Source organism: Oncorhynchus keta, unplaced genomic scaffold, assembly GCF_023373465.1.
Source record: "Oncorhynchus keta strain PuntledgeMale-10-30-2019 unplaced genomic scaffold, Oket_V2 Un_contig_26212_pilon_pilon, whole genome shotgun sequence".
Lineage (NCBI taxonomy): Eukaryota > Metazoa > Chordata > Actinopteri > Salmoniformes > Salmonidae > Oncorhynchus > Oncorhynchus keta.
The window spans coordinates 340,471-364,713 of record NW_026284845.1 but is presented as its reverse complement, the minus strand read 5'-3'; the positions used below and the strand labels follow the sequence as shown (position 1 = coordinate 364,713).

Genomic DNA, 24,243 nt, shown 5'->3' with positions numbered 1-24,243 from the left:
GCTAACTGTCTGTATTGAGTTACCACAGCAAAGCTACGTAGTACGTGGTCTCAACCCTGCACTTCCGAGCCGTCGCCGTCCTATCAAGCAATTTTAAGATTTTACTTGGTTAAAGACTTCTCATGTCAATGACACTCTTCACAAAGTGGTAAGGTTATGATCTTGGCTATGTTGTGTTGGATGATGTTTATATAGTAACTAGCGAGGTAAGTTAGTAGTTAAGCCAATATAATCTAATTAAGCCAGACTGTAGCCCTTTAATAGGTGTAACTAACTAGCTGTCATGTTAGAGCTAGTCATTTTTAAGAAACGTGACAGCTTGGTTACTTCTTTAAATAACAGGATGGTTATCATAGCTAATAGGTAGGCTACGGTGTAGAAAAGGCTAGTTAGCTACATCTTTTGACCATCCGCTACCAAGGCTTCTCACTGTCACCCCCAGCTGTTTGTCACACACCAATCACATGATGGCTATTCTATCGTGTTTTCCCAGAAAGGACAGAAATTCCTCATTAGGTTTCCAGTTTCAGTACAGAGTAGGAAGTGAAGTCACTTGTTCTACATTCGTGTTACCATGTCTGTTAACATCTGTTCTCTTGTCACTCAGGCACATCATCCTGTGATGACTCTAAACTTAGTGATACCCACATCTTTTTTCCAACTATACTGAAGAAAAATATAAAATGCAACATGTAAAGTTTTAGTCCTATGTTTCATGAGATGAAATAAAATATCCCAGACATCTTCCATATGTGCTAAAAGCTTATTTTTCTCAAATTTTGTACACAAATTTGTTTACATCCCTGTTAGTGACCATTTCTCCTTTGCCAAGATAATCCATCCACCTGACCAATGTGGCATGTCAAGAAGCTGATTAAATGGCATACAAAGCCACAGGTGCACCTTGTGCTGGGGACAATAAAAGGCGACTCTAAAATGTGCAGATTTGAGTCACAACACAATGCCACAGATGTCTCAAGTTGAGGGAGTGTGCAATTGGCATGCTGACTGCAGGAATGTCCACAACAGATGTTGCCAAATAATTGAATGTTCATTTCTCTACCATAAGCCACCTCAAGTCGTTTTAGAAAATTTGGCAGTACATCCGACCAACCTTACAACCGCAGACCACGTGTAACTAAGCCAGCCCAGCATGTCTGTATTCCCAGTCATGTGAAATCCATAGATTAGGGCCTAATGAATTGATTTCAATTGAAGGATTTCCTTCTGTGAACTGTAACTCAGTAAAAACATTGAAATTGGAGCATTTTGCATTTAATTTTGTTCAGCGCAGGGAAAGGATGGAGAAGTGGTTTACTTTGAAACTGACTGTGACTAATATTGTTTTTCCCAATAGCATTCACTAGCCTAACCACTGCGACAGCTGCTCTGGTCTGCATAATAATAGCAAAGTCGTCAAAAATGTTTAATCCCTGCCACTTTCAGATCCACTTTCTTGTGAATCAGCATGAAATGAGAGAAAATCGGCCTCACATCAGTCATTGTTTAGATGTACAACTAGCTTATCCTTTCTGTATTTCAATGTTAATGTTTAATCTTCATCTTCGTGCTGGACAGACAAAAGGAGAGCGACACATATAGCACTTACTCCATGGCTAATCAAATTACACATGCAAGCACTGTTGTAGAAAATCAATGTTTATCTCTCTTCCCCACCCCTCTCTCTCATCCCTCTCTTCCGTCAGGTCCCTATTGCTATGAGGATCTGCAGAGCCCTGCTGTAAGCCTGAGCCATGAACTCCGTGTCTCCCAGTGCAGTTCAGTATGTGGGGGGAGTAGGAGTGGTGTGTCAGGAGGACACCCCCCAGAGAGAGGAGACCAAGAGGCCTCAGCAGCCACAGCTGGTGGACCCTAGTGGAGGAAGTGGCTTTGGGAAGCGGCAGGGTACTGATGTCGGTGGGGGTGGAACCAGAGATGCCACCACCGCTGGAGAGCCAGACGAGGTGGACAAACTCAAGACCAAGCTGATGTCGGCATGGAATAATGTCAAATACGGTCAGCCAGTGGGTTCATTTGAACTTTTTTCCATAAGGTGGATAGTTCTATATAGGTGTTTAACTAGCAACAAACATAACTTCAAGTTTTTCTATACAGTCCGTTTTAACAATGGCTTTTTTTATTTTCTTAAGAAATAGCAACAAGGGGGATTTTATAGTCTTTGTACTTTCTGTGTGAATAATCTTTGTTAGGTCTTTTTTTTTCTCTCTCTCAACAGAAGTCTCATACAAAGCTATGTGTAATAGCCCTCCTGAAGTCCACTTCCCCCTTCCTCACCCAGTTATCAAGACATAAAGAATCCCCTCTAAAAAGGTCCGTTCTGTTTCTTTTCCCTCTTTAGGCTGGTCAGTCAAGTCGAAGACCACATTCAACAAGAGCTCTCCGGTGACTGTAATGGGCCACTCCTATCTGCTCAATAGTGAAGGTAGCTAACCTCCAACAACCCCACTCCCAACTTCAAAAGACTTCCTGGTAAAATAGATCACGCTCTCTGCTCCATACCCAGTGAGGAAAAACTGGTTGGAAATATGTATTTTAACCAGTTCTGCTCACTGGGTATCTCTCTCCCCTTCCAGACGAGGTGGAGTGGTTCAGGCGGGCGTTCGTGTCTCGGCTGTGGCTGACCTACCGTAGGGAGTTCCCCCAGCTGGAGGGCTCCACCTTGACTACAGACTGTGGCTGGGGCTGCATGCTGCGGAGCGGACAGATGCTGCTGGCCCAGGGCCTACTGCTACATCTGCTGCCACGAGGTGAGACAACTCATAGAGTTAGAAAGAGGGCTCTAAATGGGTAGAGATACAAAGATGGGTCCTCTTCCTAACTCTGAGACAACTGCACCAAATCTGGCCCAATCCAATCCCAAATAGACCCCTATGCACATACAATTGTGGAGATCTCTGAGAGGATTTGTTTGGTATAAGCAATATGATCGGTGAAACTTACACCTAGCAGGGTGGAGCTATTAACATATTGCATACACCTGTCAGATCCTCTCAGATCTCCACCAGGGCGTAGGGGTCCATTTGGGATGGGGCCCCTGTCTCTCTCTCACTCTTGTTTCTCTTTCTGCCACATCTCTCTTCAACTGTTTCTCTCTCTCTTTCCTGGTCTGTCTCCTCTCCTCCTCTATCACTACTCAACTAACTGTCTGTATTGTGTTGTCTAGACTGGTCGTGGCCAGACGCCCAGCAGTTCGCCGATGTAGACTTTGAGGCTCTGAGACCCCGCTCCCCGTCCCGCGCTGGTGGTGTACCCATCCCATCCTTCGGCTACTCCTCCCTCGCGGACCCCCACAACGCCCCAGAAGACCTCCATGCCAGGGGCACGGCTCTCAACCATACCCAGAAGAAGAGGCCCGAGTCGGGCAGGGACAGGCAGGCTGAGCCCCTCCACCGGAGGGTTGTGGCCTGGTTTGGGGATGAGCCCCGGCCCCGTTTGGGGTGCACCAGCTGGTAGAATTGGGGAAGAGCTCAGGGAAGAAGGCGGGGGACTGGTACGGCCCCTCAGTGGTGGCACACATACTACGGTGAGGAGCCCTCCATGGGGTGTGGTCAAGATAATGATGTTGTCAGAGCATCAGCCATAGAAGTAGAATCTATAAAACATACCTCATTCAAGTCAGTGATGGCATTAGCATGCATTTGATTTCTGTACTTAGATTTTTGATAGATGTCTGTAATGCCATAGTGCATCAGAATGATCTCCAGCAGACATGTTTACTGATGCACCTTTATTGTGTAGATGTTTTGGTTGCTATTATATTTTTTTAAGAAGGCTCGGTGGTATGCCTGACTGCATGTTGACGTTTACCAGGGTTGGAGTCAATTACATTACAATTCCACTCAATTCAGGAAGTAAACTGAAATTCCAATTGTTTTCAATGTTGTTCAATGAGGAACATTTGGAATTAGAATCAACATTTGGTTTACTTTCTGAATTGAACCAAACCCTGATATTTACTTCATGCCCAGTAGCATTAGTATGTTGTGACATTAAACATGAGCTGTATGTTTGTTTTCCAGAAAAGCAGTTGCCAAGACTTCTGAGGTTCACAACCTGGCTGTATATGTAGCGCAGGACTGTACCGGTGAGTTTGACTTTACACTGTACCTTTCCTGCTGGGTAGTTGGTTGGTGTTGTCATTTGTCGAAATCACCAGATATTGTATGTTTGGTCTCAAATGTTCTCGTCATAAGTGATGTTTCTGCCATTGGTCTTCTGAATGTAGCTTAACTGTGTCTCATTTCTGTATCACAATTAAATTACAAAATGGGTGGGGGGGACATGTCCCTAGTGAAACTTAGGCCCATAGTAGCATTGTGTTTCTTTCAGTGTACAAAAAGGACGTGGTGCATCTGTGTGACCAGTCGTTGAACCAGAGTATATCAGATCCTGAGCCCAGTGGTCCAGGCTGGAAGTCTGTCATCATACTGGTTCCAGTCCGACTAGGAGGAGACTCTCTCAACCCCTCCTACATCAAGTGTGTCAGGGTGTGTACACGCATGTACACACACACTTTTATAACCTAACCTTCGTCACAAAGCTTGTTATTTCTCCATGGTTGATGTCGCTCTGACATGAATCTGGATTTCTTTGTGTCTGAAGAACATTCTGAGGTTAGAATGCTGTATCGGGATCATCACTATGCATCAGTTACGGCAAACCCAAGCATTCGCTGTTCTTTATCGGCTGCCAAGGTAAGAAATGCACTCTTCTTCCTGGTTCAGTTGCTTCTGATTGGACAGTGGGCTGTCATTTAACCTAACCTCGCCTTCTTCTTATTTCCTGTCCAATCAGACGAGCAGCTGCTGTATCTGGACCCTCACTACTGTCAGGCCGTGGTGGATGTCACTCAAGACAACTTCCCACTGGAGGTTGGTTGGACTTTATATCGCTCTGCTATGACCCAGATAAGCATGTTTTGACTGGATCAAAGTAGGTCATTTCAGATTCAGATGTGTACCTTGTCTGTAATGGTCTCGCTCCCCACCTCCCCAGTCGTTCCACTGTAGCTCGCCCAGGAAGATGCCCTTTAGTCGCATGGACCCCAGCTGTACTATAGGCTTCTATGCCAAGAACAAGAAGGACTTTGAGTCTCTGTGTTCTGCCGTCTGTGTGGTGAGCTCAGCCTCTTGTCCTCATTTCAAGTCTCTTCTTACTCATGTATACATTTCTCACTTATGCATCATTTTTACATTAGTTATGCATCACATATAGATCATTTATAGATCTTTAATTTATAGATCTTTACTGGCTATAGATTTATAGATGCATGAGTTGATTAGATGTTTACATCAGTTTATAGATAGATAGATATAGTCTACTTACACATCTTCACTGGATACATCAGTTACTGGATACATCAGTTACTGGATATCATCACTGGATACATTTATAGATCAGTTACTGGATACATCAGTTATGCATCAGTTACTGGATACATCAGTTACTGGATGCAGTTTACTGGATACATCAGTTACTGGATACATCAGTTATGGACATCAGTTACTGGATACATCACTTATGCATCAGTTACTGGATGCATCACTTACTGGATGCATCAGTTACTGGATGCATCAGTTACTGGATGCATCAGTTACTGGATGCATCAGTTACTGGATGCATCAGTTACTGGATGCATCAGTTACTGGATGCATCAGTTACTGGATGCATCACTTACTGGATGCATCAGTTACTGGATGCATCAGTTACTGGATGCATCACTTACTGGATGCATCACTTACTGGATGCATCACTTACTGGATGCATCACTTACTGGATGCATCACTTACTGGATGCATCACTTACTGGATGCATCAGTTATGCATCAGTTACTGGATACATCACATCAGTTACTGGATACATCAGTTACTGTTACTGGATACATCACTTATATCATTACTGGATACATCAGTTACTGGATACATCATCAGTTATACATCAGTTACTGGATACATCACTTATGCATCAGTTACTGGATGCATCAGTTACTGGATACATCACTTATGCATCAGTTACTGGATGCATCAGTTACTGGATACATCACTTATGCATCAGTTACTGGATGCATCAGTTACTGGATACATCACTTATGCATCAGTTACTGGATGCATCAGTTACTGGATACATCACTTATGCATCAGTTACTGGATACATCAGTTACTGGATGCATCAGTTACTGGATGCATCAGTTCACTTACTGGATACATCAGGATACATCAGTTACTGGATACAGTTACTGGATACATCAGTTACTGGATACATCACTTATGCATTACTGGATACATCAGTTACTGGATACAGAACCATTCAAAGTTTTGACACCTACATCATTACTGGATACATCAGTTTTTCAGTTACTTTCAGTTTGGAGACAGAACCATTCAAAAGTTTTGACACCTATGTTTTTTTCTTTATTTAGACTATTTTCTATGTTGAGGACAGTAGTGAAGACATCAAAACTATGAAATAACATATGGAATCATTTAGCAACCAGAAAAGTGTTAAACAAATCAAAATATATTTCAGATTGTTCAAAGTAGCCATCCTTTGCCTTGATGACAGCTTTGCACACTCTTGGCATTCTCTCAACCAGCTTCATGAGGTAGTCACCTGGAATGCATTTCAATTAACAGGTGTGCCTCTTTTCTTAATGCGTTTGAGCCAATCAGTTGTTGTGGCAAGGTTGTTGGGCAAAATAAAATATACAGAAGATAGCCCTATTTGGTAAAAGACCAAGTCCATATTATGTCAAGAACACCTCAAAGAAGCAAAGACAAACGACAGTCCATCATTACTTTAAGACATGAAGGTCAGTCAATCTGGAAAATGTCAAGATCTTTGACAGTTTCTTAAAGTTCAGTCTCAAAAACCATCAAGCACTATGAAGAAACTGGCTCTCATGAGGACCGCCACAGGAAAGGAAGACCCATAGTTACCTCTGCTGCAGAGGACAAGTTCATTAGAGTTAACTGCACCTCAGATTGCAGCCCAAATAAATGCTTCACAGCTTTCAAGTAACGGGCACATCTCAACATCAACTGTTCAGAGTAGGCTGTGAAAATCAGGCCTTCATGGTTGAATTGCTGCAAAGAAACCACTACTAAAGGACACCAATAAGAAGATGAGACTTGGGCAATGTAGAAAATAGCAAAATAATGAAAAAATCATGGAATGATTTACACCAACTGTATACATCAGTTGCACTAACTGTTACTGTATACATCACTTACATAAAGCTCTTATCTTATTCTGGGTGACTTTAATAAGTGACCAATTCAACACTTTCATATTCCCCACCCCAGGCCCTATCGTTGCCCGAAGAGAAGTACCCCATCTTTACCTTCGTGGAGGGCCAGGCCCAGGACTATGGACTGGTGGGCCACAGCTCCTCCTATCCTCACTATGACACCTCCCTGGCCCTGACCACATGCTGCCCCAAGGCAAGCTCAGCAGGAGCAACAACATGGGCAGCTCTGACGACTTTGTCTTCTTGTGAGTACTGATTTGTGTTCCTGAGGAACGAAATGTAAGCAAACGGGGAAAGACTGACTTAGAATTTTGGGATGGATTCCATTTCCCTGTTTTTATAGAGCTCAAAGTGGATATATGCTTTCTGCTATATCACAAACTCTGGCATTTGTGTCCATCATATTCGAGCGAGGCTTCAACTGAATCTCACTGTCGGCCTGTCTCTGTCTGGGCAGAAACAGGTCTTAGAAACTAATGCTAGGCATTACTAAATTGGATTGTTGCCCCATCCCAAATGGACCCTAAGCCCTATACACTTATGGAGATCTGAGAAGAATATAATATGAACTAGGCTAGGTGTAAGCTTCACCATATTGCTTATTTATACCAATCAATTCCGCTCAGATCTCCAAGGCCGTAGGGATTTGGGATGGGGCCTCTGACTTAATTTTGGGAACAATAACAACTGGAAACACGGAGCCTGTTTGACATGCTACATGACAGGGGTCACTAGTAGTGGAAGACAAGGTACTCAGCCCTCTTCTCTCTGACTTGTATTATAATACTGCTGTAAAAATTTTAAATTAATATCTGTTTTGTAAGATTTATTAAGTGTGTGTGTGTGAAATGATTTGTGTGTGAACTGAAGCTGTTGGTGTGTTGATTTGTTGTTATGTTCACATTCCTCTACTGTACTCTTATATTCCCTATGCCGTTTTAATTCAGTGTCATGGCTATAGTACTATATTCATACTACATGGCTATATGAATTTCATTGCAGCATTCCAACCCACTCTTTAGTTGTGCTGTCCTTTGACACACTATTCAGGCAACAGTAAATGACCTGGGCTGGGCTCCCTACCTAACTTCGCTCACTGTTTTCCAGACCTGGGTTCAAATAGTATTTGCTTTTTTCCCCTTCCAAAAGGCACTTACTTTTGGGACTATTCTTTTGCCCTAGCAAGCTCAGAAAACCAATACTAATTGAACCCCAGGTCTGCTACACTCTCACACTATTTCATCAGCTCTCTCTTGTCAATTAGTCTACCAGTATCAACTTGCAACACACTAACAGGAATCCACTGCTACAACAATTGCCCCTTTTGTGTAATGTGTTACACTAGCTCCTATCTGGATGATGGAAATGATCCATTTACCAGAGGCTATGTCCAAATGACACCCTATTCCCTACATCGTGCACTACATAGAGAATAGGATGTCTTTTTGGATGAAGACAGTTTTTGGTTGTAGTGAGACTTGTTGAATGAATGATTCTGAACTCTATTCCTTTTAGGGTACTCATAATGTTTTTAACAAGGTGGTGCTGCTGAGTACTGGCAGGGGGATGCCTCACTTTGGACTCAGATTTCTTTACATTTTTGAACATGTGTAACTTCAATTTATTATGGTAGAGTTAAAAGCCTTTGGAGACCTGCATATTAATATCTAAACCAGGGCTGTTCAATTCTGGTCCTGGAGGGCCAAAACACTTCTGTTTTTTTGTTTCTACCTGGTAGTTAATTGCACTCACCTGGTGTCTCAGCCAGGTCTCTCCTTATTAGAAGGAGAGGATGAAAACCAGGACTGACGTTGAACAGCCCTGATCTAAGCATTAAACTCCCCCAAGTTAGATATCAAAGTCACAAGCTCCCTCAACCCCAAAATAAAATGAAATAGTCTGGGAAGTGGTTAAAACACTGTTGATTTGGATGCTTGATCTCACATTTTAATTAGGCTGCTGACCTGTGTGCAACAGATATCCTCTAAGGGGCAAATCTTGACTTTCACTTAACCTGAATGTTCACTGATCATTCATTGAAGTCAATGGGAGAATAAGTGAGAATGTGAGGTTAGCGAGTTAGGATTCACCCCAGTAATCTGTGTATTTCACTCTTGTCCATGTGTATATCTCATAAAGGTGACATTTATTTTCTAAATAAAGTGAAGAATTGGCATATGTAGAAGTCTTAAATGTGCTAATGACCACCCTAATAAGGGACTGCATTCATGTGGACAACATGACTTTGTAAAACTGTTGTATAGAATGTTATTAAAGGTAACTTTTTTTTGTATTTATTGTCTGAATATAAGATTGATTGAACTCTTGGCCTACATGTGTATGTTGTATTTGTGCCAGCCAGGATTCTGGCGAGTAACAACCTCCTTATCCAACTTCCTTATCCAACTATCTATTGTCCCACATAGTCACAATCTTTATCCTGTATAAAAACCACTATCTCCTACAGTGCCTTGAGAAAGTATTCACACCCCTTGACTTTTTCCATATTTTGTTACAAATTGGGATTAAAATTAATTCACTTTTTGTGGAGGGAAAAATTCTAACACTTAAAATATATATATATTTTAGGGGGGAGAACAAGTATTTGATAAACTGCCGATTTTGCAGGTTTTCCCACTTACAAAGCATGTAGAGGTCTGTAATTTTTATATCATAGGTACACTTCAACTGTGAGAGACAGAATCTAAAACAAAAATCCAGAAAATCACATTGTATGATTTTTAAGTAATTAATTAGCATTTTATTGCATAACATAAGTATTTGATCACCTACCAACCAGTAAGAATTCCGGCTCTCACAGACCTGTTAGTTTTCTTTAAGAAGCCCTCCTGTTCTCCACTCATTACCTGTATTAATTGTATTGGTTTGAACTTGTTACCTGTATAAAAGACACCTGTCCACACACTCAATCAAACAGACTCCAACCTCTCCACAATGGCCAAGACCAGAGAGCTGTGTAAGGACATCAGGGTTAAAATTGTAGACCTGCACAAGGCTGGGATAGGCTACAGGACAATAGGCAAGCAGCTTGGTGAGAAGGCAACAACTGTTGGCGCAATTATTAGAAAATGGAAGAAGTTCAAGATATACGGTCAATCACCCTCGGTCTGGGGCTCCATGCAAGATCTCACCTCATGGGGCATCAATGATCATGAGGAAGATGAGGGATCAGCCCAGAACTACACGGCAGGACCTGGTCAATGACCTGAAGAGAGCTGGGACCACAGTCTCAAAGAAAACCATTAGTAACACACTACGCCGTCATGGATTAAAATCCTGCAGCGCACGCAAGGTCCCCCTGCTCAAGCCAGCGTATGTCCAGGCCTGCCTGAAGTTTGCCAATGACCATCTGGATGATCCAGAGGAGGAGTGGGAGAAGGTCATGTGGTCTGATGAGACAAAAATAGAGCTTTTTGGTCAAACTCCAATCGCCGTGTTTGGAGAAAGAAGGATGAGTACAACCCCAAGAACACCATCCCAACCGTGAAGCATGGAGGTGGAAACATCATTCTTTGGGGATGCTTTTCTACAAAGGGGACAGGACGACTGCACCGTATTGAGGGGAGGATGGATGGGGCCATGTATTGCGAGATCTTGGCCAACAACCTCCTTCCCTCAGTAAGAGCATTGAAGATGGGTCATAGCTGGGTCTTCCAGCATGACACCACCATGGTGGAGTGCTGCAGAGATGGTTGTCCTTCTGGAAGGTTCTCCCATCTCCACAGAGGAACTCTGGAGCTCTGTCAGAGTGATCATCGGGTTCTTGGTCACCACTTCAATTTTGAGTCTCATAGCAAATGGTCTGAATACTTATGTAAATAAGGTATTTCTGTTTTTTTACATTTTTAATACATTTGCTAAAAATGATTTAAAATTGATCTGTTTATTATGGGCTATTGTGTGTAGATTAATGACGGGAAAATATATTTAATCCATTTTGGAATTATGCTGTAACAAAATGGGGTCTGAATACTTTCTGATTGCACTAATATATATATATATATACCTACCTACCTACCTACCTACAGTGCCATCGGTAAGTATTCAGGCCACTTGACTTTTCCACATTTTGTTACTTTACAGCATTATTGTAAAATTGATTAAGCAAAAACAATTCCTCAGCAATCTACAAAAAATACCCCAGTTTTTGCTTTGACATTATGAGGTATTGTGTGTAGATTGATGGGGGAATATATTTTAGAATAAGGCTGTAGCGTAACCATGTGGAAAAAGTCAAGTGGTCTGAATACTTTCAGAAGGCACTATATATCTCTTGTATTCACCCCTGAGCCAATAAATGTTAGAATCACCTTTGGCAGCGATTACAGCTTGAGTCTTTCTTGGTAAGTCTCTAAGAGCTTTACACACCTGGATTGTACAATATTTGCACATTTTATTATTAACTTCTTCAAGCTCTGTCAAGTTGGTTGTTAATCATTGCTAGACAGCCGTTTTCAAGTCTTGCCATAGGTTTTCAAGCCTATTTAAGTCAAAACTGGTAATAAGCCACTCAGGAACATTTAATGTCTTCTTGGTAAGCAACTCCAGTGTATATTTGGCCTTGTGCTTTGGGTTATTGTCCTGTTGAAATGTGACTGTGTCCCAGTGTCTGTTGGAAAGCAGACTGAACCAGGTTTTCCTCTTGGATTTGGACTGTGCTTAGCTCTATTCTGTTTGTTTTTATCCAAAAGCTTCCCGTCCTGGCTGATTAACAAGCATACCCATAACATGATGCAGCCACCACCATGCTTGAAATTAGTAAGTGGTTCTCAGTGATGTGTTGTGTTGGATTTGCCCCAAACATAATGCTTTGTATTCGGGACATAAAGTTAATTTCTTTGCCACATTTTTTGCCGTTTTACTTTAGTGCCTTATTGCAAACAGGATGCATGTTTTAGACAATGTTTTTATTCTGTACAAGCTTCCTTCTTTTCACTCTGTCATTGAGGTTACATTTGTGGAGTAACTACAATGTTGTTGATCCATCCTCAGTGTTCTCCTATCACAGCCATTAAACTGTTTTAAAGTCACCATTGGCGTCATGCGTGGTTTCCTTCCTTTCCGGCAACTGAGTTAGGAAGGACGCCTGTATATTTGTAGTGTATTGATACACCATCCAAAGTGTAATTTATAACCTCACCATGCTCAAAGGGATGTTCAATGTCTGCTTTTTTTATTATTGTTTTACCCATCTACCAATAGGTGCCCTTCTTTGCATTGGAAAACCTCCCTGGTCTTTGTATTTATAATGGATCCTGTCAGCAGCTACTCTTCCTGGGGTCCAGCAACGTTAAGGCAGTTATATACTATTTAAAATATTACATAACCCTTTACACAATACATTGTGTTTGTGGTTGAATCTGTGTTTTGAAGGCACTGTATGCCCCTACATGGATGGTGGTATTTGGTTTAGATAGAACATCTGTAACACAGAATAGACTCTTTGCTGTAATGGCTTCAAATCAAATAGTATCCTTGGAACTGATGTTGATCTAAATTCAGTCTGGAAATAAGAGTCACTGCTCAGTCTGTGCGAAGGATTCATCTTTGCATTTGTTTTTTTTATAGAAATATCAATCATGAAATAACATATGACTTGGAAATCTAGACAAGACAAATAACTAATGTGTGTATCCTAGCCTACGGTCAGTTTGTAACAATACACAATAGGCTACCTTGGCTCTGTTGCTGCACAGGGACGCATGCGCAATTCTCGGCCGCCGTGACTCTTACAGTCGGTCCTCACTGCAACCGTGAGGGAGGGGGCGCTCGAGCCACGTCGTTGAATCAAATAACCGCTTCAAGCGCAGCTCCACTGTTTACGAAAGAGCAAGGGTGAGAACATTAATTACGACAGTCGCGACGTGTCTAATAGAACCAAATTCAGGACAACGGGACACCGGCGAGCCTTGAATTTATCCCGGGTAAGTCCGACTGTGGCACAATCACAGACAGTCCGCCATTCCCCCTTCATCGAGACTCCCATTTAATGCTCTATAGGCAAGGGATAATATAATGTTCATGTTTCCTCCTTTTCAAGTCGAGTCGATAGACGGACGTGTATAAACAGCGGTGTAATTGCTATGCAACGAGAGGCTGTGCGCAACGAGTGCTTTGATGCAGCGCAGGGTGTGAGTGCATCAAACTGCCAGACAGAAAGGATGGACAACTAGTGAAATCATATTTTCTATGAAGCAATCGTGACTTAGTAGCTATAGACAGATACTCGATAGGTTTGTGGCTTTATATATTTATTCAATAAACCTCCGGCATGTCATCATTCCAAACATTCATTTTATTATGGCCATACCATTTAGCTATCATGGGTGGGTCCTATTAAAACGCTTATTACATAGTAATTTATTTATAGACATGACAAACTACACACATTTTAAAGGATTAGGCCCAATGAGATTTCAATACTAATTAATGATCAGTCTTAATGCACGTTTATCCTCTGTCTCGCTCTCCAGTGGTCCCTACTATCATCCAATAGAAGGAGGGTCTTCCCCCTCCAACCATCCCATTCATTCAGGATGTCCACTCCAGACCCTCCCATTGGGGGTACCCCTCGACAGGGTCCTTCCCCAGGCCCGGGGCCCTCTCCTGGGGCAATGCTTGGCCCCAGCCCTGGTCCTTCTCCAGGGGGGGTCCTCTCACAGCATGATGGGGCCCAGCCCAGGGCCTCCATCCTCAGGTCACCCCCTGCCTCAGCCTGGGCCCTCTGGATACTCCCAGGAGAACATGCACACTCTGCACAAAGTAAGGACACCTTGTGGATTATTGAGTGCTACTGTACCCAACCAGCTGTACCCTTCAGAACCAAAGGCACATTTCCACATTGAGTGGACAATTACGTTTTTTTTCTTCTGTTGTGTTCTATTCTATTCCATGCTACTTTGTCTGCCATCTACAGTGTCGGTCAAAAGTTTGGACAGACCTACACATTCAAGGGTTTTTCTTCATTTTTACTATTTTCTACATTGTAGAGTAATAGTGAAGACATCAAAACTATGAAATAACACATATGGAATCATTTAGCAACCAAAAAAGTGTTAAACTAATCAAAATATATTTCAGATTGTTCAAAGTAGCCACCCTTTGCCTTGATGGCAGCTTTGCACACTCTTGGCATTCTCTCAACCAGCTTCATGAGGTAGTCACCTGGAATGCATTTCAATTAGTAGGTGTGCCTTTTTAAAAGTTAATTTGTGGAATTTCTATCCTCAATGTGTTTGAGCCAATTAGTTGTGTTGTGACAAGGAAGGGGTGGTATACAGAAGATAGTCCTAATTGGTAAAAGACCAAGTCCATATTATGGCAAGAACAGCTCAAATCAGCAAAGAGAAACAACAGTACATCATTACTTTAAGACACTTTGACAGTTTCTTCAACTGCAGTCGCAAAAACCATCAAGTGCTATGATGAAACTGGCTCTCATGAGGAACACCACAGGAAAGGAAGACCCAGAGTTACCTCTGCTGCAGAGGATAAATTCATTGGAGTTGCCAGCCTCGGAAATTTCAGCCCAAATAAATGCTTCACAGAGTTCAAGTAACAAACATATCTCAACATCAACTGTTCAGAGGAGACTGAGTGAATCAGGCCTTCATGGTTGAATTTCTGCAAAGATATGGAATCATGTGGTAACCAAAAAAGTATTTAAACAAATTAAATTACATTTTATATTTGAGATTCTTCAAAGTAGCCACCCTTTGCCTTGATGACATTTTTAAACACTCTTGGCATTGTCTCAACCAGCTTCAGCTGGAATGATTTTCCAACAGTCTTGAAGGAGTTCCCACATATGCTGAGCACTTGTAGAATGCTTTTCCTTCACTTTCTGCAGTCAAACTCATTCCAAACCATCTCAATTGGGTTGAGGTTTGGTGATTGTGGAGGCCAGGTCATCTGATGCAGCACTCTCCTTCTTGGTCAAATAGGCCTTACACAGCCTGTAGGTGTGTTTGGGTCATTGACCTGTTGAAAAACAAATGATAATCCCAATCCCCAAGCGCAAACTAGATGGGATGGCGTATCGCTGCAGAATGCTGTGGTAGCCATGCTAGTTAAGTGTGCCTTGAATTCTAAATAAATCACTGACAGTGTCACCAGCAAAGCACCATCACACCACCTTCTCCATGCTTCACGGTGGGAACCACACATGCGGAGATCATCCATTCACCTACTCTGCGTCTCACAAAGACACTGAGGTTGGGACCAAAAATATCAAATTTGGACTCATCAGACCAATGGACAGATTTCCACCAGTCTAATGTCCATTGCTCTTGTTTCTTGGCCCAACCAAGTCTTTTCTTCTAATTGGTGACCTTTAGTAGTGGTTTCTTTGCAGCAATTCGACCATGAAGGCCTGATTCACACAGTCTCCTCTGAACAGTTGATGTTGAGATGTCTGTTATTTGAACTCTGTTAAGCATTTATTTGGGCTACAATTTCTGAAGCTGGTAACGCTAATGAACTTATCCTCTTGCGACGGCACTTGAAGAAACTTTAAAAGTTCTTAATTGTCTGCATATACTGACCTTCATGTCTTAAAGTAATGATGGACTGTCGTTTCTGTTTGCTTATTTGAGCTGTTCTTGCCATAATATGGCCTTGGTATTTTACCAAATAGGGCTATCTTCTGTATACCACCCCTACCTTGTCACAACACAACTGATTGGCTCAAACGCATTTAGAAGGAAAGAAATTCCACAAAATAACTTTTAACAAAGCACACCTGTTAATTGAAATGCATTCCAGGTGACTACCTCATGGAACTGGTTGAGAGAATACCAAGAGTGTGCAAAGCTGTCATCAAGGCAAAGGGTGGCTACTTTGAAGAATCTCTTTGTTTAACACTTTGGTTACTACATGATTCCATATGTGTTATGTCATAGTTTTGATGTCTCCACTATTATTCTACAATGGAGAACATAGTAAAAATGAAGAAAACCCCTTGAATGAGTAGGTGTGTCCAAACGTTTGACTTGAACTGGAACTCCTCCCAATAAATACAGTGCATACACTTTTTGAAACAATTCCTTGCAACAATCAAAACCTGTTGCCATGTAGATATATCTACATGTGTTTGTATCTATGTCTCCCTCCCTGTAGCCACTGGAAGGTATGGAGAGAACTGACCATGGAGAGGACTGCCATGGAGAGGACTGCCATGGAGAGGACTGCCATGGAGAGGACTGGAATGGAGAGGACTGCCATGGAGAGGACTGCCATGGAGAGGTCTGCCATGGAGAGGTCTGCCATGGAGAGGTCTGCCATGGAGAGAAATGCCATGGAGAGAAATGCCATGGAGAGGACTGCCATGGAGAGGACTAGTATGGAGAGGACTACCTTGGAGAGGACTGCCATGGAGAGGACTGCCATGGAGAGGACTGCCATGGAGAGGACTGCCATGGAGAGGACTGGTATGGAGAGGGCTGGTATGGAGAGAACTGGTATGGAAAGGACTGGTATGGAGAGAACTGGTATGCATGAGAAGGGCATGAGTGAGGAGTCCCGCTTTTCCCAGATGAAGGGCATGCCCATGAGACAGGGAGGGCACAGTGGCATGGGCCCTCCTCCCAGCCCCATGGACCAACACTCTCAAGGTAGGTACACACTCTCACCAGGGGTCTGTTCAGGAGGGTGCACAGTTGAACAATGTTCAGAAATACAGTGGGGCAAAAAGTATTTAGTCAGCCACCAATTGTGCAAGTTCTCCCACTTAAAAATATGAGAGAGGCCTGTAATTTTCATCATAGGTACACTTCAACTATGACAGACAAAATGAGAAAAAAATCCAGAAAATCACATTGTAGGATTTTTTAAGGAACTTATTTGCAAATTATGGTGGAAAATAAGTATTTGGTCACCTACAAACAAGCAAGATTTCTGGCTCTCACAGACCTGTAACTTCTTCTTTAAGAGGCTCCTCTGTCCTCCACTCGTTACCTGTATTAATGACACCTGTTTGAACTTGTTATCAGTATAAAAGACACGTGTCCACAACCTCAAATAGTCACACTCCAAACTCCACTATGGCCAAGACCAAAGAGCTGTCAAAGGACACCAGAAACAAAATTGTAGACCTGCACCAGGCTGGGAAGACTGAATCTGCAATAGGTAAGCAGCTTGGTTTGAAGAAATCAACTGTGGGAGCAATTTTTAGGAAATGGAAACATACAAGACCACTGATAATCTCCCTCGATCTGGGACTCCACGCAAGATCTCACCCCGTGGGGTCAAAATGATCACAAGAACGATGAGAAAAAATCCTAGAACCACACGGGGGGACCTAGTGAATGACCAAAGATCACCATATCTACTGTGAAGCATGGGGGTAGAAACATCATGCTTTGGGGCTGTTTTTCTGCAAAGGGACCAGGACGACTGATCCGTGTAAAGGAAAGAATGAATGGGGCCATGTATCGTGAGATTTTGAGTGAAAACCTCCTTCCATCAGCAAGGGCATTGAAGATGAAACGTGGCTGGGTCTTTCAGCATGACAATGGTCCCAAACACACCGCCCGGGCAACGAAGGAGTGGCTTCGTAAGAAGCATTTCAAGGTCCTGGAGTGGCCTAGCCAGTCTCCAGATCTCAACCCCATAGAAAATCTTGGGAGGGAGTTGAAAGTCTGTGTTGCCCAGCAACAGCCCCAAAACATCACTGCTCTAGAGGAGATCTGCATGGAGGAATGGGCCAAAATACCAGCAACAGTGTGTGAAAACCTTGCGAAGACTTACTGAAAACGTTTGACCCCACATTCCAGCAGAGGGTATTTAACAAAGTATTGAGATAAACTTTTGTTATTGACAAAATACTTATTTTCCACCATAATTTGCAAATAAATTAATTCAAAATCCTACAATGTGATTTTCTGGATTTTTTTCTCATTTTGTCTGTCATAGTTGAAGTGTACCTATGATGAAAATTACAGGCCTCTCTCATATTTGTAAGTGGGAGAACTTGCACAATTGCTGGCTGACTAAATACTTTTTTTGCCCTACTATAACTGTATTGTATAGAACCTTTATGATAATCTGTTATGGTAGAATTGGATATTGTGTCAAATCTTTTTTTTTTTTTTTCAGTAAATATCCCCTTTCTCTCTCTCTCTCTCTCTCTCTCTCTCTCTCTCTCTCTCTCTCTCTCTTTCCGTCTCCCTCTCTCTCCACCAGGCTACCACTCCCCACTCGGCGGCTCTGACCACTCCAGCCCCGTCCCTTCCAACGGGCCCCCCTCTGGCCCTCTCCAACCCTCTAGCGCTGGCCCAAATCCCTCAGACACCTCCTCCAACCCAGACTCCCAAACCCTGGGGGCCAGAACCAGCAGCAGAACCGGCCCGGTGGGCCCCAGCAAAGTGGCTCCGGCCCTGGCCCTCATGGCCCCAGCCCTGGCCCCACCACCCCTGGTGGCCCGGAGGAGGCCCTACTCCTTTCAACCAGAACCAGCTTCACCAGCTGCGGGCCCAGATCATGGCCTATAAGGCATGTACAGAATATTGATGATTTAAGGTTTGAAAGACCGATACGTGTTTAAGATGATACATTATAACTGATATATAATGTGTAATGACTGCCTATGGTTATTTATAATGTCTCCAAACTCTTGAGTGGTCCACAATGTTGTTTTTAATATGTAGCTAATATGCCTTGTCACCTGTTGTATAAATATTGTAGAGTGACACTTTATATGCTTTTTAATTTAATTACAATTTCATGACTAAAGGGTAGACAAGCAAGTCAATGAGCATCATTCACATGTTACAATAACTAACATTAACGTACTGGATTGCTACTTTAATAAACTTGTCTCCCTGTAAGATGCTGGCCAGGGGGCAGCCACTACCGGACCATCTCCAGATGGCTGTCCAGGGGAAGAGGCCCATGGGGTGCAGCCCAGGGATGCAGGGTCCGGGGCCAGGGCAGGGGGGACTGGGGCAGCCCATGCCCAGCCTGGCTCCTGGAGGTGTGGGACCAGGACCAGGAGGACCCATGGGCCAGGGCTACAGCAGAGCTCACGGTGAGGGAGGCAGAATGAAGAGCATTGGATATTGATCTATGTAATTACAGTAGCTAGTTGAAACGGGAAGATTGAGCAGTCAAAGCATTGATCAGTCTGCTCCAGCCTCAGTCTGCTCCAGCCTCAGTCTGCTCCAGCCTCAGTCTGCTCCAGCCTCTCCGACCTAATGTGTGTGTATCGGGTGGGTTTGGATACAAAGCAGAAGACACATTTCCATCTGGTGTGGACTAATAAAATATATTTTATCTCAAGCATTTCACTGCACCCGCAATAACATCTGCTAAACACGTGTATGTGACCAATAACATTTGATTTGATCAGTCAACTAATCAGCATCTAAATGCTGTGAGAAGTAGCAAGCTTGTATTGTTTAGATCTGGTACAGTAGCTGGATATCTGTTTTCCAATAGGTCTGAAAAGTATGAAACATGAGATTTTCTCTGAATATACCACTGATATAATGTTGTAGGGATGATGGGACCCAACATGCCCCCTCCAGGCCCCTCTGGTCCAACCGGCATGCAGGGACAGAACCCCAACGGACCCCCCAAGTCCTGGTCTGAAGGTGAACATAATAACACCAGCGTTATTGTCACTTTCTTCTGAGGGGCATTGAGTTCAAGTTTATTATAGTTAGTCACATAGTAGGAACAGATGTGGGATATTAATTTGATCACTGTTTTGTTGCTGAGAATTTTCCTTCAAAGCTGGAAATGTGAACATGTAGTGTATTTGAGTTTTTAAAAGTCTTCTAAAGTTTGTAATTTCCACTTTGAAATTGTTGACTTGATTTGCCCTAATGAACAATCTATCAACCCACACAAAAATGTCCTGTTGCTGCAGGATTATTTTCCTGCTGTAGCAAACTAAGATCCTACATCTGTACTCACATAGTAGTTAGTCACATAGAAGTTAGTCAACATAGAGTTAATTGTTAAAACATTATTCATGATGGCATTTCATGATTTAGTCCTGTATATCATTTTAATCCATGTTAGGTTTTGGTCAGTTACAATCACATCAATAAATTGATTGATGGTTAGTTACCTTTGCCCTTTCTTTCCTTCCCCCAGGTCCGATGGTAAACGCCGCCGCCCCTCTAACGCCCCCAGAAGTTGATCCCTCCCCAGCCGACGGGCCGTCCCTCCCCCGCTCCACCCTCCATACCCCCTGCGGCCTCCCGGTCATGCCCCCAGACCCAGTCCCCTGGGCAGCCGGTCCAGCCCTCACCCATGGTGCCCCACCATGCCAAGCAGAACCGCATTACCCCCATCCAGAAACCCCACGGACTCGACCCGGTGGAAATACTGCAGGAGAGGCCTAGACCCCAAAGAGCGGTAACATGGTCAGGAGAGGAGTACAGGTAACCTATGAACCCTGACTCTTAAGCCCTGACTCTTAAGCCCTGACCCTGTGGAGAAACTGCAGGAGGGGATTACAGGTAATACACTAACCCTGACCCTTAACTGACCCTTAACCCGGTGGAGATACTGCAGGAAAGGGATTACAGGTACAGTACACCGTTAATCAAAATGTATTTATAAAGCCCTTTTTACATCACAAAGAGCAGTAACCTGGCCTAGACCACAAAGAGCAGTAACCTGGCCTAGACCACAAAGAGCAGTAACCTGGCCTAGACCCCAAAGAGCAGTAACCTGGCCTAGACCCCAAAGAGCAGTAACCTGGCCTAGACCCCAAAGAGCAGTAACCTGGCCTAGACCACAAGAGCAGTAACCTGGCCTAGACCCCAAAGAGCAGTAACCTGGCCTAGACCCCAAAGAGAAGTAACCTGGCATAGACCACAAAGAGCTGTAACCCGGACCTAAGACCCCGTAAAGAGCAGTAACCCGTCCTAGAGCAGACCCCAAAGAGCAGTAAACTGGCCTAGACCCCAAAGAGCAGTAACCTGGCCTAGACCCCAAATAGCAGTAACCTGGCCTAGACCACAAAGAGCAGTAACCTGGCCTAGACCACAAAGAGCAGTAACCTGGCCTAGACCTCAAAGAGCGGTAACCTGGCCTAGACCTCAAAAGAGCGGTAACCTGGCCTAGACCCCAAAGAGCAGTAACCTGGCCTAGACCCCAAAGAGCAGTAACCTGGCCTAGACCCCAAAGAGCGGTAACCTGGCCTAGACCCCAAAGAGCGGTAACCTGGCCTAGACCTCAAAGAGCAGTAACCTGGCCTAGACCCGAAGAGCAGTAACCTGGCCTAGACCTCGAAGAGCAGTCACCTGGCCTAGACCCCAAGAGCAGTCACCTGGCCTAGACCTCGAAGAGCAGTAACCTGGCCTAGACCCCGAAGAGCAGTAACCTGGCCTAGACCTCGAAGAGCAGTCACCTGGCCTAGACCCCGAAGAGCAGTCACCTGGCCTAGACCTCGAAGAGCAGTAATCTGGCCTAGACCTCGAAGAGCAGTAATCTGGCCTAGACCCCAAAGAGCAGTAACCTGGCCTAGACCTCGAAGAGCAGTAACCTGGCCTAGACCCCAAAGAGCAGTAACCTGGCCTAGACCTCAAAGAGCAGTAATCTGGCCTAGACCTCAAAGAGCAGTAACCTGGCCTAGACCCCAAAGAGCAGTAACCTGGCCTAGACCCCAAAGAGCAAACAGCATTATACATCATTCATCATACATTAATTGAATAGATAGATACATAGTTACACATCTAGTCATACTATATATACATTTATAAGAGCAGACTGAGTTCTCTACAGCACTAGTACTGTCTCTCTCTCATACTATCCCCCTCTCTACTTCTCTCTCTCTCTCTCTCTCTCTCTCTCTCTCTCTCTCTCTCTCTCTCTCTTGCTCTCCTTTCTCTCCCTCCCTCCTCCCTATCTCGTGTCTCTGTGGTATCTCCAGACTGCAGGCTCGTATCACCCATCGTATAGCTGAGTTGGAGAACCTCCCTGGCTCTCTGGCTGGAGACCTGAGGACCAAGGCCACCATCGAACTCAAGGCCCTCCAGCTGCTCAACTTCCAGAGACAGGTAGACTACTGTCCCGCCCTGCGGATCACACACAGGACTGTGTTGTACTGCAGCACTCCTTCGTAGCATCTACATGACACTGTCATTACAATGACCCTTCATAACGGCTACATGACACTGTCATTACAATGACCCTTCATAACGGCTACATGACACTGTCATTACAATGACCCTTCATAATGTCTACATGACACTGTCATTACAATGACCCTTCATAACGGCTACATGACACTGTCATTACAATGACCCTTCATAACGGCTACATGACACTGTCATTACAATGACCCTTCATAATGTCTACATGACACTGTCATTACAATGACCCTTCATAACGGCTACATGACACTGTCATTACAATGACCCTTCATAATGTCTACATGACACTGTCATTACAATGACCCTTCATAACGGCTACATGACACTGTCATTACAATGACCCTTCATAATGTCTACATGACACTGTCATTACAATGACCCTTCATAACGGCTATATGACACTGTCATTACAATGACCCTTCATAACGGCTACATGACACTGTCATTACAATGACCCTTCATAACGGCTACATGACACTGTCATTACAATGACCCTTCATAATGTCTACATGACACTGTCATTACAATGACCCTTCATAACGGCTACATGACACTGTCATTACAATGACCCTTCATAACGGCTACATGACACTGTCATTACAATGACCCTTCATAATGTCTACATGACACAGTCATTACAATGACCCTTCATAACGGCTACATGACACTGTCATTACAATGACCCTTCATAATGTCTACATGACACTGTCATTACAATGACCCTTCATAACGGCTACATGACACTGTCATTACAATGACCCTTCATAACGGCTACATGACACTGTCATTACAATGACCCTTCATAACGGCTACATGACACTGTCATTACAATGACCCTTCATAATGTCTACATGACACTGTCATTACAATGACCCTTCATAACGGCTACATGACACTGTCATTACAATGACCCTTCATAACGGCTACATGACACTGTCATTACAATGACCCTTCATAATGTCTACATGACACTGTCATTACAATGACCCTTCATAACGGCTACATGACACTGTCATTACAATGACCCTTTATAACGGCTACATGACACGGTCATTACAATGACCCTTCATAATGTCTACATGACACTGTCATTACAATGACCCTTCATAACGGCTACATGACACTGTCATTACAATGACCCTTCATAACGGCTACATGACACTGTCATTACAATGACCCTTCATAACGGCTACATGACACTGTCATTACAATGACCCTTCATAACGGCTACATGACACTGTCATTACAATGACATAACAGAAGTCCTATAAACAGTCATGACTCTGTGTTGTGCTGTTGTAACAGTCCTGAAAACACTGGAGCCTGTTGAGACCCTCTCCCCTACAGTAATTCCCACATGCATTTATATCCACATTTCTCCTTCCTCCGGTCTCTTCCAACCCCACAGCTGCGTCAGGAGGTAGTGGTGTGTATGCGTAGGGACACCGCTCTGGAGACAGCTCTGGATGCGAAGGCCTACAAGAGGAGCAAGCGCCAGTCCCTGCGAGAGGCTCGCATCACAGAGAAACTGGAGAAACAGCAGAAGATCGAACAGGAGCGTAAACGGCGACAGAAACACCAGGTAGACTAACACAAACCTGGGGCCGGGTTTTACACCTGCTTCTAGACTAACAACTATTTACAATGGAGATTATTTGCGAGAAGTGTTGTGCTTTTCAAGGCACAATGTCAGATAACATCCTTTGTGAAGTTCTCCTTTTATCCGTAATGAGGATATTTGGGAGAAGTATATCTCACTCTAATATATTTCAGTCTTTCGCTGTTCATCATAAAAACAAAAGTTATTAGATACATTATGTTAATCAGTAGTAGTAGTAGCAGTAGGGA

The 24,243-nt window shown here is 43.5% G+C and overlaps 2 pseudogenes; both read left to right on the top strand.

Annotated features, from left to right (window-relative positions):
* Positions 1–8,627, top strand: LOC118364778 (cysteine protease atg4da-like; annotated as a pseudogene).
* Positions 8,628–16,433: 7,806 nt separating this feature from the next.
* Positions 16,434–24,243, top strand: part of LOC118381075 (transcription activator BRG1-like) — a 31,594-nt pseudogene continuing 23,784 nt past the window's right edge.